This window comes from Notolabrus celidotus, chromosome 12 (assembly GCF_009762535.1).
Source record: "Notolabrus celidotus isolate fNotCel1 chromosome 12, fNotCel1.pri, whole genome shotgun sequence".
Taxonomy (NCBI): Eukaryota; Metazoa; Chordata; class Actinopteri; order Labriformes; family Labridae; genus Notolabrus; species Notolabrus celidotus.
In genome coordinates, this window is record NC_048283.1 from 15,337,965 (window position 1) to 15,354,173 (window position 16,209).

Here is a 16,209-nt window from a genome sequence, read left to right on the forward strand (position 1 = left end):
TTTCAGATGTGGTTAAAAAACAGAAGAACACACGCTTTTAAAAAACAAAATGACATGTTCAAGTTCAACAGCGTTGCATCAAAAGTAAACAAAGAAGGTTAAAATTGATTATTCAGCTGTTGTTGTTTCCCAGTAGTTGCACATGAATGACTGTAAAAGACTGTAAACATAAAGATCTGAGTTTGTTTAGAACAAGTTTGAATATTTGTTGCTCCACATGAGCTAAAATCTGGATCTGATTTATGTTACTGAGTGGTGTCTTTGAACCCTTGAGGTTTGGGCACAGTGTTGTGCATGACAACTTATGAAACATATCGTCACGAAAAAATAAGAGAGAATAAAGCTGACCTGATTAATAAAGACAAGAGAAGAAGAAGATGATGATATGTGTATGGATGATGGGAAAAGGAGGGACAGTTATTCTGAAACTGCAAACATTGTTTACTACGGTCCCATGTGAGCTCAGAGCCCAGCTCATCAACATAACAACACCGCCACAGTTGGTCGGTCTTGAGGGACTTGTCTGATCCTTCTTCAGCCTCCTTATTAACATTTCCCACCCTGAGAAGAGCCAGAGAGAAGAGAGGCGAGATGGTGGAAATGTGAGAGAGGGAGCGTTGAGTGGAACGGAGGGTGGGCACGCACTGAGTTATGGTCTCACACATATTAACATACCCGGGCCTTTGAGATGTCCCAGGGCCAGGCTGCTGCTTTTCTTGGACCGGCATCCTACCACATGGATGCATCGATGGTGACGGAGATTAGGGACTTCAAAGCCCAAAAACTGAAGACTTAAACCACATAACAGAGCGGGCTTAAGATCTGATCTGTCAAAATAAAAAAGTTAATGTCAAAGGCGTACCAAGAAAAGACGAGGGTGGATTCCAGAAGTCTGTGCACGTACATACACACACTTGCAATCACTCAGGGTGTGTGTGTGTGTTTTGTGTGTGATTAGTGTAATGGATATCTCTGTACTTCTAAGCAGCATGTCTATCAGTAACTACAATTAGCCAGAGGTCATTGCCATGGCCACCAGTGGCCCGTGACCACTTATAGCCTTCTGCTCCCCTCCTCCCTCTTGTCTCTTTCTTCTCCCTCCCACTCTATCTCCCTCCTTTAGATCTCAAGAAGCAATAACATAAGTGTTGGTCTATCGGCATGCACCACCAACCACACAACCCCGATAAGCAAAATGTCCGTATCAACTAGTCACCACAACACCGAAGCTGGTAGAGGTCCAGGGAGGTCTGCATGTGTGTTATTTGTCTCGGATGGCTGATCTGAGTAATGGCGCTGTATATCAGAGTAGCACACCCCCGTGGGAGTGATGTACCACTCAAAATACTTCTTGGATGTACACAGCCCCTGCTTCTAGAAAACACAAACACACCCCAGCCTCGGGCTCAGACACAGTAGGTGAAAAAGTCCTTCACAGTTAAAAGTTAATGAGGCCTCCAGGCTGCTCCAGGGTCAGGGATCGGGGGTCTGCAATAGCCTTCACAGAAGGGACCAGCAAGAAGAACTGTTTGATGGTTATCGTTAACTATTTTAGACCACAGGCCAAAATAATGCCTGCTCGGGTTACTTAACGTTACAGTAACGATAAGAGGAGATAGTAGTGAACTCATTATTGAGTAGAAAGAGGAGTCAGGGCTGCAACATGGGAGGAGGGAGGTGAGGGTTTTGTCATATATGTATGCTGATAAGGTTGTCAGTTGGTTTGTTGAACACTTTGGTTCAGATTGAAATAACTCTACAACTCTGGGATAAATCCTTCTGAAATCTATGCTGACACTCTTGGGCTCCAGAAGATGAACCCTACTCAGATACCCCTGATTTTTCCTCAAATATCATCAGCATGTTGACATTTTTTTATACACTGAAGTGTTTTGGCAAGTATTCATGCATTGTAATTAGATTGGTACATGATGTAGTTAATAGTGTCCAGATGATAAATATCTGTTGACAAGTGATTTCTTGAAATCTCATCTTGAGCTAACAGCAGGTCAAAGTTTTAATGTATTCAGAAAGACATCTCCACATCTACCTGGTGGATTGGCACACATTTTGGTTCTTGGTACCCAGAGGATGAAGCCTGATAACATCAGTAAATATCAGGCATTCTATCAAGCACCATCGTATGGAAAGAGTTTCATTGTGACAGTTTAGTTAGATATCATGGTTAAAACTATAAGGGGAACATTATCAATGTAAGCACATGACTGTTTGGTTTTCGTTTGTATCGCCCACTTGCGTCTCAGTGTGTGATGACTGAGAGTGGGGAAACAGTCTGCGTGGAGAGCAAAAAACGTGGAACCTAATTTACAGTATAAGCTGTCCTTGAGCACTTTGACGGTCATTTAACAATGACCAATTAAAAAATGTATTTAAACAAAAATCTGCAAGCAAGTTCATCTAGCAATTTGGTTTATCGCAAACGGCAACCTCCGGTCTAAAAATATGAGTCCAATACGGAAGTGCTAAAAACTGCAGTTCATCGAGGATTCGCTTGAGGCTGGCTCCGGAAGTACCGGAGACCACATACACATGAATGTGAAAAATGATCTTTCCAGCAGAAATAAACATGTTTACAGCCTGGTACAAAAGATGAGTGTAGTCTGGATAGCTCATTTCTCAATTGGCACACACTAGACAGGGGGGTGAATTTTTTTCTAACACAGCAATTTTGAAGCTATTGAGATTACGAGTCTTCCAATGAGAGGCACAGCTGACCGCGGGAACACTGTTGCTGTTGGCTAGGGGGCTTAAACTCCGCCTCTTTACATCACAATCGTCGGCGACAGCAGCAATATGGCTGCCGCCGACGATTGGCCTCACAACAGTGCTTCAGAAACAGATGGGTGACGTCACAGATACTCCATATTTTATACAGTCTATGGTTTATCGGTTATTTCTGAACTCCATTCGACTTCACAGGTTGATAGTCAGATTCAAAGATGACGCTCAGAAAAGCAAGCGATTACAAGAAGTCCTTAAATTTCAGCTTCACCCCAAAAGTTGTTAATCTGTCCCTGAGGCTTAAACCCCAAATGATATAGTCGACGGGTTCTGACGTTGTTATTGTACATTTATAACTTATGTAATCTTATGGGTTTTTCTTCTCTGCTTCAAACTTGCCTACCAACAGGAATGGGATCAACAAATGTCCTTCCCTGATGTTTCAGAGGCACAAGATGAACTTTTGGTTGCCCATAACTCTCGTCTCTGAGTAGGTTCACAGACACAATGCCAAGTATTTTTGCAGAGGTTTAACTCCAGCTTTGGTCTTGTTGGGGAAACTCCAGCTCTGCCTCAAAGCTGGTGGGAACACCTGTGAAACTCAGCTACTCATAGTCTAGATATCTGCAGTCCTGTGCTTCAAACAGGCATTGATTCAGGTTTTCATATTTGTTGCAGGTGGCTGCAACATATATGAACACACCATAAAGTATGTTAGCACATGCCTTTATGAATGTTTGCGCACTTTGCCTGTGCATGTTCAAAATCTCACTGATGCAGAAGTATGTTCCAGGCATGAGGCTGAAGCATGTAGTTCAATATATATATAGCACATGAAGGCACACATATTGATTTGGACAGCATGAAAATCAAACTAGCTACACATTGAGATTAAGAAGTCCATGGACTGAACTGTGTGAAGGCACCGTACTCAACTGATCTAGCTGCACAGACAGAGTGGTAGAGAGGGGAGGGCAGGGAGGACTGACAGACAGGGGCACAAAGGGAGCGAGAAGAAAGGCCACAGCAGAAAGGGGATGAAAGGGAATGTGGGAGAAAGAGGTAATGGCAGATTAGACGGGAACTGAGCAAGTGTAAAGGAGAATGAAAGAGAAGGAACGCAGGCAGGGGGAGCGATTTGTCTGGCTCAGATGGAGTCAATATTTGCTCCATTCCACCAATCCTGTGCCAGGGCCCAGATCAAAGCAGGGCATGTGTGCTCTGAAAACGGCTGACATCTTTACAGTCTGGGCTGGACGTGGCTGAGAAATACCTTTTAAATAAGAGCACTTTACTCTGAAGGTGAAACTGTGAGTAGCACATTGATGCACTTCAGGTGGGAAGATCGTTATGGAGGGGAATAAAAAAAGCCAAAAGGGGAAGGGTGCAAAATGGGTGAACTTGGGAGATAAGAGGATTGATGGGTGGAGCCTTCTAATGAGGACTTTCAGTCGTCACCGGCGAGACGAGGACACGAGAGGGAGAACGAGAGGTCGGCTCAGTTGGACTCTAATTGGCTGACAAAACTGCTGAAATAACCTTGTTCCAATTATTCCAACAAAGAGCAATTGTTGCCCATTCAGACGAGCCACTGGGCCAAAAATGTACACAAAACAACAACAAACAACAAGATTTATGTCTGTGTGAACGGGCTTGTATGGTATGGCTTGGCACAACAGAGACTGTACAATAATAGAGAGAGCAGAGCGATGCAGCTGGGTAATAAGTACCTTAGTATGTTTATGGTCGATTGGCTGTACACTAGTGTGTGTTGATCGCAGCCTGCCTCAATTAACTGCTGCTGATATGAATTCCTGTCCTGTTCAGTCATGGATGTTTCAGTCGGTGATGACAGATCTGACAGCCACCTGCATGTTAGTGCTACTTTTAGACTGATGGGCTATATGTGGGGAATGGATTTTATCTTTGACTGTAGCTCTGTGGGTTTTAGGAGGCTGTGATTTCTTGTAAAGAAAGCCAAACCTCCACATAGATTAGCTTAAATATTGAACAAATTTAAATTCAGACAAGATAATTGCTCTCGATGAAATGTTGGTGGATGATCATAGTTTACAAAGACCATGACTGCAACCGAAGGCATGATAGTCAACTCCCACACTCACAAATATAATACAAACATCAAGCTGTCGGCAGAGCTACATGGAAAGTCATTAGGCTTCAGTCTCTTGGAGCAATCATCGCTTGGCAATATTTAATGGAAAACCCATCCATTACTCATCAAGACATTACACTTAAAAACACAACAATCGACTGTATGATAGTGCATGTGAAGAAGTCAGTATTCAATGAAGTTCTGTAAAGGCGTTTTTCGACTGTAGGAACTTTACCCCGGAACTAGGGACTTTACGCCGGAACTACATGCGTTTCGACCGGAGGAACCAGGGTTTAAATTTAGTTCAGGGGTAGATAATCTCCCCCCTGAAAAGCCCCTGAAACAGGCCTGATTTGCACAGTCTACCCGGGACTTCAGCCCGCAGTGGAAACGCAGACAACAATGGGGGCACAGGAACCTTTTAGCTCCGTGTAAAGTAGTTCCGGGGGCTAAAAGACCCCAGAACTCTTGGTCGGAATTCAACTTTAGATACATCCTCTAGGGGCCATGAATGTAACATTTCATGGCAGTCTTTCCAGTAACTCAAAATTTAAAAGATATGTTACTCTTTTTGAAACTACTCCAAGAATCATTAATGGGGTACACAAAAGACGCTGAATTAAAAAGAATGATCAAATTATAGCAGCAGAGGATGGATGTTCCGAAGCAACTTCTTTCTTCGTCATTTTAATGGAAGTCTAAATTATAACTTACCGTTACTCAAAAATAGTCAAAACTGAGCACAACTTATTTAACACAACTAAACACATGGTCTGGTGGTTATTTGGTAAGCCAAGCATGGCTAATATTAACAGAGCTAGCACCACCAGCCTTTGGTCATCCTTGCAGGTTAACGTTCACATGCCTGTGCTGGTTACGCATTTCTCCAGTGGACTGTTCATATGCAAGGGCACAGCTACTACTGCCAAACCAAGCCATCTGCCACCTGTGTCAGATTACATCCAGCTAGTAGGGCATAAAGGCAGTAACTATCAACTGGAGCTAGTGATTCATTTAACCAATTAGTATTTCTGGTGTTGACTAGTGAGGGTGACAATGTTTAATTGTTCAGTTGACTTAACACATACAGTGGGGCAGAAAAGTATTTAGTCAGCCACTGATTTTGCATGTTCTCCCACTTAGAAAGATGAGAGAGGTCTGTAATTTTCATCAGAGGTACACTTCATGAGAGACAAAATGAGAAAAAAATCCAGGAAATCACACTGTAGGGTTTTTAAAGAATTTATTGGTAAATTATGGTGGAAAATAAGTATTTGGTCAATAACAAAAGTTCAACTCAATACTTTGTAACATAACCTTTGTTGGCAATGACAGAGGTCAAACGTTTCCTGTAAGTCTTTACCAGGTTTGCACACACTGTAGCTGGTATTTTGGCCCATTCCTCCATGCAGATCTCCTCTAGAGCAGTGATGTTTTGGGGCTGTTGCACGGACTTTCAACTCCCTCCACAAATTTTCTATGGGGTTGAGGTCTGGAGACTGGCTAGGCCACTCCAGGACCTTGAAATGCTTTTTACGGAGCCACTCCTTCGTTGCCCGAGCGGTGTGTTTGGGATCATTGTCATAATGGAAGACCCAGCCACGTTCCACCTTCAATGCTCTCACTGATGGAAGGAGGTTTTGGCTTAAAATCTCACGATACATGGCCCGTTCATTCTTCCCTTAACACGGATCAGTCGTCCTGTCCCCTTTGCAGAAAAACAGCCCCAAAGCATGAGGTTTCCACCCCCATGCTTCACAGTAGGCATGGTGTTCTTAGGATGCAACTCAGCATTCTTCTTCCTCCAAACACGACGAGTTGAGTTTTTACCAAAAAGTTCTATTGGTTTCATCTGACCACATGATATTCTCCTAATCCTCTTCTGGATCATCCATATGCTCTCTGGCAAACTTCAGACAGGCCTGGAAATGTACTGGCTTAAGCAGGGGGAGACGCCTGGCGCTGCAGGATTTGGGTCCCTCTCGGCGTAGTGTGTTACTGATGGTAGCCTTTGTTACTTTGGTCCCAGCTCTCTGCAGGTCATTCATCAGGTCCCTCCGTGTAGTTCTGGGATTTAAGCTCACCGTTCTCATGATCATTTTGACCCCACTGGATGAGATCTTGCATGGGGCCCCAGATCGAGGGAGATTATCAATGGTCTTGTATGTCTTCCATTTTCTTGCAATTGCTCCGGCAGTTGATTTATTCACACCAACCTGCTGGCCTATTGTAGATTCACTCTTCCCAGCCTGGTGCAGGTCCACAATTTTCTTCCTGGTGTCCTTTGACAGCTCTTTGGTCTTGGCCATGGTTGAGTTTGGAGTCTGACTGTTTGAGGCTGTGGACAGATGTCTTTATACAGATAACGAGTTCAAACAGGTGCCATTAATACAGGTAACGAGTGGAGGATAGAAGAGCTTCTTAAAGAAGAAGTTACAGGTCTGTGAGAGCCAGAAATCTTGCTTTTTTGTGGGTGACCAAATACTTATTTTCCACCATAATTTACAAATAAATTCTTTAAAAATCCTACAATGTGATTTCCTGTATTTTTTTTTCTCATTTTGTCTCTCATAGTTGAAGTGTACCTCTGATGAAAATTACAGACCTCTCTCATCTTTCTAAGTGGGAGAACTTGCAAAATCAGTGGCTGACTAAATACTTTTTTGCCCCACTGTACAACCCTACAGCAGAGACTATAATATCTCAACCTCTATTGTTTCTAGTGGTAGTTGTAACAAACAACCTAAAACAACCTAAAGAGATAATTGTTAGTCACTGCATTTTGAAAAACAATTTCTGGAGACAGAAACATGTACACCTGTTTTCCCAGGCTGAATAGTACTTTCAATGATGACTGAGCTGAATTAAAGATATAAAATCAGTGAAATGTCAATTAAAGATTGTAAAGTAGGGGTGCCGTTAGCCTAGCAGTTTAAGCGTGCGCCCCACATACAGAGGCTAGTCTTTGTCGCAGTGGTCACGGGTTGAACTCCCGGCCTCTACCATTCACTGCATGTCTTCCCCCACTCTCTGCTCCATACATTTCACACGTCTCTCTTCATTTGTTCTATCAAATAAAGGCAAAAAAGCCCAAACATATAACTTAAAAAAGAAACATACATAAGTGCCTTTATTCCACATAAAAGACAAATATCCTTTCTATAAGTTGAGAAAATAAAACTTATTTCCAGATTTTTACTCGGCGGCAGACACAGAGCAGAAATACACCAAAGCTCCAAGACCTCTGTCATGTGAAGGGGCCCTAACAGCAGAGACACAAGCAACAGGATAATAATGCAGGACTGTAAGAGAGGCCTCAACTAATTAGCATTTAATCAAATTAGTGATTAACAAATGAAACAAGATGAACCTGGGGCGAGCTGGGCCCCTCTGCTTTTGGGGCTGAGGGGCAGCAGACTGCCATGCTTGAGTTGTAATCCAACCTCTATAGAAACAACCCTCCCTAAATATTATCTGAGGTCTGAGCGCTGTGAGACATGCTCTTTATTGCATTCTGGAATAAAAAGAGAGGAAATTATGATATCTCCGAAAATAATCAGAACAGGCAGCAAGGAAAATATTTAATTTAATGATGAAAAATAAGGTTATCAGTTTTATTTTTTGAGATTGTTGGATTGAAAAATCAATAACAATCTCATGTCAGTGATAATCCATACAATCTACCATGAAGCTTGTTCTTTTCACAGTTATTTTTGTAATTTGTGAGCTTGACAGAAGCTGCTAAATTGTTTTTTATGCTTGTTTCTCTTTTTTTGTCAGATGCATGAGGTATCATGTGCTGGAATAAATGCATGCACAAAAACATAATCAGCTGGTTCTCTGTTTAAACGTTTTGCAACCACACCACCTACTATAAACATTCAAGTTCAAAGATACTGAAAAGAAATCATGTAAACCAATCATGCACAGAAACAGATTTGAAATAGCCACATTTTCTTGATAAAACCCTGCAACATATCAAACTTGGCCCAAAGCCTCATGTGCGTCACTGATCTGGCTGAGTACCTCCCGTCCTTTGGCCTTGCATGAACTGACCGGTCCATCTCTCTTTCCCTCAGCCAGGTTTAAGTTACACTACGCACCAGAATCAGGAATCTAGAAAACAACCCGGGGTCAAAGTCTGAGGTCAGCTTCTCCTTTTCCTACTCCCCAAGGCTTCACTCGTTTCCACACGAAGCATTGAGAAGAGGAAGGGAGTCATAAACAGAGAATCATGCAGGGTTGAATTTTTTAATTGATCTTTCTAGTGAAATAAAGTTTACAGGCCTTCAATTATTATCACAGCTTAGTCTGAAAACAAGTTTTTTCATTTGAATTCCAGCTCACCACAGAATTCCACTTAATTTTCCACAAAAACATTCTTGATTAGAGCGGTTTTCCAATTTTGCAGTGCAACTTTAAAGTAAAATGACACATCTTATGGATTTCCATTTTATCCAAATGTGTTTTTTGTTACATAAGTGTCAATAAATTAAGTCTCTCAGCTGACACTTGTTGATGTTAGCTTGAACCCTGAACATTTTTGACTCTGGATGTATAAACCACCCTCAAGTTTTCTCTCAGATTCACATGAAATCTTGAGTCAGCCTTGGTTCTTTTGCACCCTGCATGATTTAAACAACTCAAGCAGCAGTATGGGATATCAGAGCATGGGCGTCGTCCACATGGGCTGGCACAAAGTCATGTAAGTAAATTCAAAACTGATGCTTGCCTCCTCAAGCCTTCTTTTTCTTCACTACTCTCACCATAAAAAAACTAAAGCATTTACAGGGAGCAGCAAATGCAAATGTTTGTGAATTTACAGAGGGGTTTGGTATATTCTCCTCGCCAACTAAAGTGGTCTGGAGGGTCAACATGACCTCTGACCTTGCCCTGAACCTATAAACTCCTCCCTCCTGAGAGCGATTCAACAGGTTGGCTAGAACAATAAACCACTGTCACACTGAAGCTGTTGATTGGAGAAAGCTTCTCTCTCTGTGGCCTCAGTCTGCTCCCTCTTCTCTCGAGGTATCCCGCTCTGATGAGAGCAGGATAGGAAATCAGGTCAACAGAGTGTTGAGCATAGCAGACATACTTGGGAGCAGACTGAGGCCAGGCAGAGACTGTACACTACTGTGCAGAGTTTTCACTGATCTGTGTGTCTCTGTGAGTGGGACTTCACACAGAACAGCCACCACCAACTGAGCATGCACAAATATTCATCCCATTTAAATTCATCTGAAGTCCAGTGTGCCACTGCGTCTGAATCAAACGTGATGCATTGCACACGTGTGGATTAAAAGTGGAGACATTCTGACGACTCTAAACAGCAGCCAGATCAAATAAAAAGCTGCATGCCCAAAAAGTCTTTGTATAAACGGAGAGTTTGGGCTGAGCTGAGTGAAGTTAGTGGACCCAGTAGAGTGAGGGGAAGCGGGAAAGAAGAGAGGAGAGGGGAGTTGGCGGATGGGAATGAGAGCCGCGGCAAGGCCAGGCAGCACGGGTGGGCTGAGGTTTTTGGGGTTGAAACTTTTTGACAACTTCATTCTGCATTTAAGAAGAAGGATTTTTTTGTTTGAATGTTGCCTAGAGCTGCAAACAAGCACAGGAATCCTCGCCCACCTGCAGAGAGCTGCGCTATGTGCTTTTAAGTGCGTTCAAGTGCTGCCCCGTTGTCGTATATCTGCAGGAAAAACATTTACCCCCGGCACACCTGTGGAACAGAGCAAACAGTCCAAATGATCCGGTGATATTCCCTCAGGTGGTAATTTACAAGCTCCTTTCCAAACATTATTGACTTACACACACAAAGGCATGGACACACTCAGGAGTCAGACTCTAGCTGCCTGAATATTTGAGGGGGAAGAGTGTACTATTACTGCAATTATTAAAAAGAACAGATCAGTGTGTTTGTGAGTGTGGGTTAAGAAGAGGTCAGCGTGAGGTCTTGACCACGGTATCTCTGTCACTGTTTGGCTCTGAGCCTCACAGACCTCCTGTTATTGTTTTCAGTGGCTTCACTTTCTAAGGCTGCCTTGGCACTGATCACATTTCTCTCCCTCTCTCTGCAAACACACTCTTTCTTTCTTACCCCTACTCTAAAACACACACATAAAATGCCCAAACACACACACACAACCACACACAGCTACACACACACAAGGGTTATTTATAACAGGGTGGAAGGGAGTTTCATCCCGGCCTCACAGGGCCTATTTTGGGGAAGGTTGAGCCTTCAATCAGTAAGGCTGACAGTTTCTCGGTGATACCAGGAGAACAATACGTAGCAGCCTGTTTATCTTCCTGTGGCCAGCCTGCTCGGCTCTGCCTCCCCCCTGGGTCACCGTCACCCTGCCTCCCTCCAGGAAAAAGTGGACTTCCATGAGAACAGTGATCACAAAACTGCAGTTGGGCTCCCATAATGCTTTGCCATAGGGCAATACTTTAATGGTACCAGTCATTAGGTGTTTTTCCACCGCAGAAGCTTTACCCTGGAACTACGTGCGTTTCGACCGGAGGAACCAGGGTCTAAATTTAGTTCAGGGGTAGATAATCTCCCCCCTGAAAAGCCCCTGCTTGGAGGGTAGTACTTTTCAAAGGTCCTGGGACTTTCGGTTGAACTTAATGGTATTTGTGGAGTTTACACAGTTGTAGAAACACAGAGGAAGTTCCTGGGAATGCATACTAGTTTAGTTTTTTGTTAAGATTTAAAAGTATTATTTAATATAATTTTTTTTTCTCCATACGTCACTGGCCTGATTTGCACAGTCTACTCGGGACTTCAGCCCGCAGTCAAAACGCAGACAACAATGGGGGCACAGGAACCTTTTAGCTCCGTGTAAAGTAGTTCCGGGGGCTAAAAGACCCCAGAACTCTTGGTCGAAATGCACCTATAGTGGTGTAAACTTAAAGCCTGAAAACTGAAACACTTCTCTATTTAACAGACATTCATGACTAAGTATTTTAAGATCACAGTTTCAAACATATTCAGGATTAAAGATCAAAAATTGTTATTGTATATCTTAAAAAGATTTGATGAATGAGAAGAAAAAAATAATAAGTAACTGTTATGATGAATGAACAACCGTTTTATGTATGATTTAGGCAAAACTGTCAAACTTCTGCTCAAATCTCTTAAATGAGACACTTTCATTAAAGTCTTTTTCATAAATTAAAGTTATACAAAAACATTTGGTTTCGGTCAGTTGGTTCACAAACAATAACATTTAAGATATCCCTGAGGGCTTTGGGATAGTGTATGGTCTTTTTTTCTTTGTGTTTTGACATTTTATAGGCAAAACCTTCAATGAGAGACAAAGCTGCAGACCATTTAAATCTAAATATAATTAGTGGGTGGCCATACAATCATCATATTGTGTTTCAAATGTTGCTAAAACTTTATTAAACATTGAGGTATGCAACATCCCCTTTTCTTGCCCAACACAGGGAGGGAGTGAAGCATGGAAACAGAAGATTTAAAATGTGAAACAGTGATGCGGTCATGTGAAACAATCATTTAAAATGAGTAGCTATTTCTAAGAATGTATCATCATGGCTCCGAACATTAATTTGATAGACAGTTTTTTAGAGTTTTCCCATGAGGACTCTTCCTCATATTAACTACTGTAGATATCCATCTATCCCTCCCTGAATGAGCTCTCTTTATTGTCTCTCAATGTACTGTACGTTTTTTTTTTTACCTCCCGGCAGCAGCTTTCTTTTTTGGTATCCCCCTTTAGCTAAAAATAATTTCCTATGAACTCTGTGCGACTCTCCAGCTGCAGTTGAATGAAGTATTGCTTTGTGTGTGTGTGTGTGTGTGTGTGTGTGTGTGTGTGTGTGTGTGTGTGTGTGTGTGTGTGCATGTAGGCAAAGAAAGGACAGCATGGGCAGAGGGCTGGATAAGTGGGGAATGAAGAGGGTGCAGGGAGCCTGACTTTGTTATCTATAAAGTAAAGATGTCAGTGTTTACTGGAGCTAATGGTCTATGTCATCACTACGCAACTACTGTGCAATGCTGGCTGGTGGCCGCGCTGTCTGGGCCGCATTTTATCTTCTCTTTTTACAGAGAGCCAATGATAAGGAGAAAACACAGGCTTGCATTAAGCTGTTCTATAAATACTAACATGACATGAAATAAAAAATAAATTAGGGTACTATGACTTTATTTTTAAGGAAAACAAACTCATATTAGAAAATCCTTCTACATATTTTTTGTCTCTGGTGAATAGTTTTTAATAGTACCATTATTTTCTTACTGAAAGCTATTCAGCTGTTTACGCACACGAATGCTGCTATTGTGTTTTCCATGCTAGCTTCATGGCTCCTGGGAGTGTCTGTCCTGTTATCTTGGATGTTGAAGACATACATATTTTAATGACTCTGGGGCCATACAGTTGTGTGCAAACATTCATGCTACTTAAAGCTGCTGTTGGTAGGAATGGTGTAAAAAACGTTACTTTTTTTCTGCTGGGTTTGGAGAAAAGGTCATAATACCCATCGGTACTCATCGGTAAATGATGTAATTTGAGATTATGTTGAAATCTCTGTGTTTTCCAATGCCTTTGTGTCAAGTAATGTTATTATTCCCCTCGTTCCCGTTATCACGGACCAATAAGAGCTATTCCCAAACCCTCCGTCCTGATTGGTCGAGTGGCGGCCCCACTACGTCGCCCTGATTGGCTGGGAAGTCACTACTTCCTCATAGAACGCACACAACAATCTTTTGTGGGTGGGGTTACGACAGCAGAGAGGGGAGGAGTAGTGTTGACATTCAAAATCTCTCTCAGAACTGATGTTTGCATCACGACTACCAACAGCACCTTTAAAGAACCAATGTTTCTGACAGTGGTGACCACATGACTTTTTTTTCACCAACAGAAGGTTGACTTTTCACTTAAAAGCTGAATGTCTTATGGATAACCGTTATATTTGTTAAATACAGAATATTCGAGTACCTATTAGGATGACTGATACATTTTCCTCCTCTTTTCGTCATGGCTCAGCTTCACAGCTCCATGCTTTGGTTTAGAATCAGATACTACAAATACAAATACTGATATTTTAATGAGTCTCAACGTTTCAGCTGTGTTAAGTGCTAATTAGAAAATGTATGAATTTAAATGTATTACATTGGATTGGTATGATGTTATTGAGCTTAATTTGAATAAATATGTAATATACAGTATAATACATGTAATGTATAGGTAAGTGTGTGTAGACTAAAATTCATTCAGAATTTTAAGTTTTGGACTAGCTTGCTAAAATAAATGAGGTTAGCACGTTAAAACTTGTCCAAAACATCCGCATAGTAAGCCCTGGATCTACCATATGGGCAAAATGGGCACATGCCCAGGGGCTCCTGAGAACGTAAGGGCCCTCGACCATGGGAGTGGGGGGAAAAAAAATATGCATTTCCATCCCATCAGATGGCTAAAAAAAGTGTTGACTAATTAGCAAACTGCAATGCACTTTATAGGTTGTAATAAATATGTTTCTCATGAAAAGTCCATATTGAAAATGTAATTAATTGTACCTGACCCACTATCAGTTAAGATGTGTGAATTTGTGTTAGAGTAAAAGAGGGCGTTGCTGAAGCATAACTGTGCTCAGCAACAGCCTAGTGAACCAATCATGTGTAATTAAAGTTTTTTAAAAATGTATCACAAACAAGAGCAGGAAAACTCGCCAAGCGACAGAAAAGGGACCTCCAAAGGCCCAGCGGAGCGGCAAAGAGAAAGAAACGAAACGAGAAAGACGCAGCAATAATAAAAAATGTCCCGCTTATAAGTAGCTTTTTCAAAAAAGCCGAACAAATTGAAGAGACAGAGGATGAGCAGCTAGCTAACGATTTCCCGCTGTGTGTGCGCGTCTGCATGTGAGGGGGACATGAGTCTGTTTCCAGGGGCCCCTGGGGGTACTAACACGGCCCTGCGCATAGTAACATTATCATCACTGAGCATGTTAGCATGCTGATGTTTGTGATTAGCTTATTTTCTTTCTTAATGTAGACACAGTCCCAAATAAATCGCAAATAAATCAACATAAGGGAGTCCTATGTTTGCTTGCATTGTGAATAATTTGTCCTGCACAGTTCAAATTTCAAAAGAACAAACAGAGACGTACCTTTCAAATGCAGTTTAAACGGCATTGATGATTGGAGTGACGGAGACCAGTCAATTGGCCAAAGCACACATGGTGGCACATGGTGTGACATGCCATTGACCACTTTTGGATCTCTGTGCTGCTGTTTGAGGGTAAATGTTTCAGTTAGCTTAACATTGGTACACTAAATATGTCAACCTACCTCGTGGAGCATACATTTAACATCTACTCTAAGGACACACAGCTGGGGACGTAAATCATTTTAAAACCCTTATAATGTGTCATATTGAGTAGATACTGATCTGGTGAAAAACATACACTCATGGCTGTAAACTGTTCTTTAATTTTCTACAAATATGCTTCACAAATAAAATTGTTTCCCCTCATTAAGGCAATTACAGAAATCACACTTTTCATCCCAAAACTTTGAGTGTAATAACAAAGTAGAACATTTTGTCATTTTGAGTGAACTGACCCTTTAACTCCATACTGCTCAGCCTCAGGTCTTCTTTAATCACCCACAGAGTATAACAGCAGCTACAGCCTGTCAAGAAATAAAGGAATATTCAGTGGTACTTCATCCTGACACAAGCTTCTTGTCTTATGAGAGCCAGTGTGGGGATTTGAAACACTGACATGGTTGAATTATTGTCAGTATAAACCTTGAAAGGACCTTTAATGAATCTGAGGCAACCTTTGTCCGGTTCACAGCAGTCTTTATCATGAACATGCCTCACCTCTCCTGCCAGACAGAACCAAACACACTATCCAGTTCACCTGCTTTGTAACTGTTACTTTTTGTCCAGTCTCACCGAGCAGACACCTCACTCTCTCCCTCCGTGTCAGTGTTTTGACTGATGTCTTTTCCATCCTGCTGCCCTCTCTCAATTAAAAAGGAAAACCGCCCAATCTCTTTGACCTCTACCTTGACTTGGCTGTTTCCACTAAACACTCATGAAAACACACAACCCTGACAGGTCTGTTCCCTCTCCTATTTTAGTCAAATCCCCCAGTACATCCTCCTTTTCTTCGTGTCTTTTAAAGGCATGCATGGTTCCCTAATCTGACATCATGACACACACTTACGTAAGCCAGAGCTTCACATATTTAATAGGCTTTAGTGAAAAAAATGTAGTAATGCTGATAAAAAGACAGACAGGGATCTTAGAATAGCTTTAAATCCCCTCCCAGTACTTTTTAGGACACAGAGTTATCAGCACATGCCATTAATGGACACATAAACGAGTGAG